General features: G+C 34.1%; 1 long non-coding RNA gene across 1 annotated transcript; it reads left to right on the forward strand.

Moving 5' to 3' along the window:
• The first annotated feature begins 778 nt into the window (after window positions 1-778).
• On the forward strand, window positions 779-4,259 carry LOC138698180 (uncharacterized). The gene is made up of 3 exons (XR_011331758.1): window positions 779-1,112; window positions 1,236-1,330; window positions 2,190-4,259. It is a non-coding gene; the product is annotated as an uncharacterized lncRNA (long non-coding RNA).
• Window positions 4,260-5,209: the final 950 nt, after the last annotated feature.

Below are 5,209 nucleotides of genomic sequence, written 5' to 3' on the forward strand. Positions count from 1 at the left end.
ATATCTTCGAGCAACAGTATCAAATATAAATGGCACTCGGGAGAAAATTAAACGCAGAATAAATATGGGAAATGCCTTTTAGTATTCGGTTGAGAAGTTTTGTCATCTAGTCTGCTGTCAAAAAATCTGAAAGTTAGAATTTATAAAACAGTTACATTACCAGTTGTTCTTGTGGTTGTGAAACTTGGACTCTCACTTTGAGAGAGGAGCAGAGATTAAGGGTGTTTGAGAATAAGGTTCTTAGGAAAATATTTGGAGCTAAAAGGGATGAAGTTACAGGAGAATGGAGAAAGTTACACAACGCAGAACTGCACGCATTGTACGTTTCACCTGACATAATTAGGAACATTACAGTTGGAACCACCGATTCTGGCGAATGACCTTGCTGATTGTGCCAGTTGACGAGCTATTTGTTGTACTTCATGAATGAGTTGGAGACAACGTTTTCCTCCTCTAGTATCATTGTTATGAAACATACAAATGGACCACAGCACAGTCCGAGTGGATAATTTGTAGCGTGCCGCAAGTGACTTTCGTTCGCAATGATTTTACAGTACGTCTCCCAGTACGTGTAATATTTGTTTAGTTTTTGGAGGTGACTGTTCAGAGTCCAATGCTGTTCTCCAACCAGGAGATCAACCGTGAAAGGAATGTGCTTACTATTGCGTCATCTATTGGAGCGAAGTAGATAGATAATATTACCGTACCGATCCTGCTTATGTTATTTCCTGTATGGAGAGATTAAAAGACCAGGGGCCCTATTCATAGACATCGCGCTAACCCATGCTACGAGCGTTCTAAACTAGCCCCAGTTATAGCCAGGTTACTTTTACAGGATTCAGAGACGCCGATTAATCAGTGGCTACGTTAGTCGGCGTATTAGCTTTGGAAACTGTTACACGATGCTGAAAATGCTACTGCGCATGTGCAGACTGGCAATTGTCATGCTCATACGCAAGCGATTCCGGATCGTTTATGTTTATTTGTGAGGTTATTGGCGATATTAAACTACAATAAACTATTTGTTTTTTCTTCTGTGGTAAAAAAAAAAGCAAGAAATATACATGGCAGCTTGCTTGGAATTCGACTATACAAGAAGAAATGTCGAAAATGTAAGTAGAAATGTTATAATATTATACGTAATATTTTTAGGTTAGGCCTAGACGTAACTATTATGAAATATTGGACTTCAAAGAGTGAATTATTCTAATTCAGTATATATTTATTTCCTTTAGTTGAAGAAATAACTAAAAACAACTGGTGGAGGATGCCCTGCTCCCGAAATTGATGACGTAGGCCTACGAAACGATATGGAATGTTAACATATGAGGTATGTGTTTTTGGTTCATAGGACATGTTTTTGTGAGATAGGCTTATTACTTCATGGTAAATGTTTAATGTGGCTCTGGTATGATTATGTCACCTAAGGCTACTCTGAATAGGTACTTGGTAGCCTAATTAATATAACGTAAATAATATATCTTGTAGGAATATAGCTGATAATACTAGTAAAATGTAATTCACAACAATCGTGAAAATGCAAGCTACGCCTATACTCAATTACCATAAATGCAGTTTGGATAATATGGTTTTGTAAATACCCATAGGGGATTGGGCCACAAACATCTGATGTCAACCCACACAATTATCAATCATACCTTAACGTAGGCCTAATATCTTGTGTACACGAATTATCGAAACTGAGACCTTATTTTAAAGGGCAGTAGGAATGCCTAGAGATTTCTGAGATATCCTTTTCTCCACTACGTCAAAAGAAATAGCATTATTTGAGGTTAGAATTACCTACATAAGCATAAGAAATTTGTAGAATCCAAATTGATGGTCAGCTATAAAATTTCATTATCTTGTGTGTTTGTAGAACGCTAGTAAGTGATTTATAAAATATATATCAAACTCATATTTATTACAGCACTGAAAAGACAAAACCTCATACGCCTATGTAATCTGTAGTTGTGGTGAAGTAAACATAGATTACCTCTTATTATGTTACAATAGAAAGCCCTAAGAATAATGACAGGAGTGCATGTTTGGATCAAATGGATAATTTCAAACAATGTGATAAATTTTCAAATTTAGACAATTAAAAAAATTCACAGTTTTGATAAGAAGTAGTGTCTTTTGTATACAGCAGTATGCAAATGATTAACATTTTTTTCGTCCTTCCATAGGACTCTGCTGCAAGATCGAGAATGACAGAGTATGAAGAAGAAGTGTTCCTCCTAAGCATGAAGCCCAAAAATTAAAACGTGATGAGAAGTTCTATGAATTCCACAAAACAAAATTGTTATTAGAAATAAAATATTATTAAAGGCAAAGTTAAAAATTATCTGGGACAAATGAAAGAACTAGAAATGTAATTTAGTAGTAGTGGTAATGGTGGTGGTGATGGTAATAGTAGCACTAGTAGTGAAATTTTCTTGAGTTCTTGTCTACTTCATTTCCTTGCGAGCTTCCCAGCAGTATATAGGAACTTGAAATTCTTCTGTCCCAATCGTTTTCTGGAGTTTGGTGTAGAGTAGTAAGTATTCCTCGTTCATTATTATATTTGTCTTGTTGCATGCTACACAGTGTTATGAGTGTAACAAGTTTATTTGATGGAGATATGCTGCTGGACAGTTGTGGCCAGTTTCTAAGCTGAATGGGGCAACTGCATCAGATTGAGGACTATTAGTATTACTGTATATTGGGCTCTAGTAGTGTTTTCAACTTTTTATTTTCACATTGTTGTTTAGTGAATTCTGTACATATGTGTGTGTTCCTTTTTCTTATTTTAATGTCGGTTAAGAGTTTTGCTGATTTATAAGACAGGTTATTTATTTATTTATTTATTTTATTTTATTTTATTTTTGTTTTTGCTGGATTCATCATTCATCAAACCTGTAGTTCCTCAGTTGGAACATATTCCCTGATGGAGGTTTAAGTACCTACCTAAAGCAATTTAGTTACACTTATGTCTATAACTATGCAATTAAGGTATTATTAGTAGAGAAATTTAATTCAGAGTCTTTAATTTAGGCTTGGAAGTCTCTAATGAATTGATCCATGAATTGAGAAAAGCAAAATTATTATTAGAAATGGAAATGTTAAGAAAACACAATTAGAAAGAAAAGAATAGGGGGAGGGCCTAATGAAAAGTTGGAAATGTTGTTGTTTTCTAATGCCAGGCATTTGACAATAAAGTCATTTGACCTCTTGCACTCCAATATGTTTCAAAGATATTGTCATGGTCAGCCACTGAGGCACAGATTTGAGGTGTTCCGAATCTGTTTCTTGGTTTGAGTTGCACAATGGACAAAAACTGGAAATGTATACTTTAGTGTAATGTTCTCTTTTTTTATACATTGCTGAAACTCATGTTTACAATATCATGCTCTTTCAACTACATTCCTTAATAAATAATATTTTGTTTTATTTTGTGTTAGAAGAAAATACTTATATTTCACCACTTCTTTAAATGAATTTATTTTTTATCATACAGTCTATCAAAGGTAGAGATGTGATTTTGCATCATATTGTAGGTATGACATGCATAAATTACACAACAAATTTCATCACAAAATGTTGGATAGTTTTTTAGTTATGAGGGAAATGCTTCATCACTGCACAGTGAACTGTCAACATTTTGAATTTAGAAAAAAATATATATATAAATATTTTTTCCAATCGTAAAAATATTTTTTTCATATAGTAGAAGGACAGTGTTTTACACGTACTAATTTTCATAATTGTACAAGATACAGTAATGGTGGAAAAAATGTTGAATATTTGCAAAATTTTACTGCTGTAAGCTGTACCTAACCCCTTCAGGTAAACTGAATATGTAGCTTGTATGTTAGAGTAAATATCTGGTCGCAGGATTCTTTCCAATGCAGGGCTAAATCTGCAATGCTTCACTCATTTCTTGTGATCATTTTACTGGTGACTCGTCTGTATTATTGCATGAAACTCATTCAGAAGTTACTAATTTGCATCACTTACAACCTGAAATGAATATGGAACTTAGGAATGAGGAGAAAAATAAAGGTCTATATTTATTTTCTTAATACTCTCACTCTATGCTAAACGATTTTGTTTTTCTTTTTTCTTGTAATGGCGTTTGCTTACTCTTGTATTATGTTGATATGCTTTGTTTGGCTTTTCCCCCTTTGTCCTTAGAATGTACAATAGTTTGTAACTTAGAAATAAGTGAATATGCAAAATATGAATAAAATTATTGTATGAAGCGAAGTTTAAACCTACATACGAGTTTTAATTTAATTTACAGAACCCCTGAGTTCCCATTATACTACCCCTTTCTTTGATATTATAGACTTATTAATTTGTCCTACAGAATAATATCTGTAATATTGACAATTAATATGTCTATAATATTCTCATAGCTGCAGTGCATATGTCTGTACAGATTACTGTGCACTTAACTGCGGATTCCCGGCCAAACAAGTCACTCAGCTGAGTGCGCTCCTAGTATAATGACAGTTGACATTGGACATATACGTCAACATATATACCTAACATGGAGTCAGGCCAAAAAGAGAAACATTGAAGGAGGAGGGTTCCATCTGGTGCTGTGGATTGAATTCGGCGTAGCTCAGTAGTCAGAGTGCTTGGTATGTAGAATCAAGGACCCGGGTTCGATCCCCGGTGCCGGAGCGAATTTTTCTCCTCAAATATTAACCTTTCTTTGATGTTTATTTGTGAAAGTTCTCCAAGACATAAGAATGTGCTATCTATGGTGCCAGTACCTAAAATCAAATATTTTTATATTGAACTTATTGTACGTAATGGAAAGGTATATTATCATAAAATCCTATTAAAAAATAATCGCATTCTGCCATCTGTTTCAGTGACGTGTGGGCATTAGCACTGGATGCACTATTTATACTTGGAGTAATTTATGTGAGTGTTTTTTTTTTATTAGACAGTAACTCTATAATTAAATCAGTCATTTCTAAAAGGACTTTATCCAATCTTTTTGCTAAAATCAATTTAGAATGCTATCATATTCTCACTTGAATACGCCTTCTTGATGATGGGCATTATTCCATGTATTTTATTCAGCTCTATGCAGGCTTCACAATATTCACAGCACTTCTCAGAGGGCCCTAATCCTGCAGTAAGGCGATTTTTATGCAGATGAGATTTTGAAATAAAGCCCTTTCAGAAATTACTGATTCAAATATAAGTTTAT

The sequence above is a fragment of the Periplaneta americana genome, chromosome 4 (assembly GCF_040183065.1).
Source record: "Periplaneta americana isolate PAMFEO1 chromosome 4, P.americana_PAMFEO1_priV1, whole genome shotgun sequence".
Lineage (NCBI taxonomy): Eukaryota > Metazoa > Arthropoda > Insecta > Blattodea > Blattidae > Periplaneta > Periplaneta americana.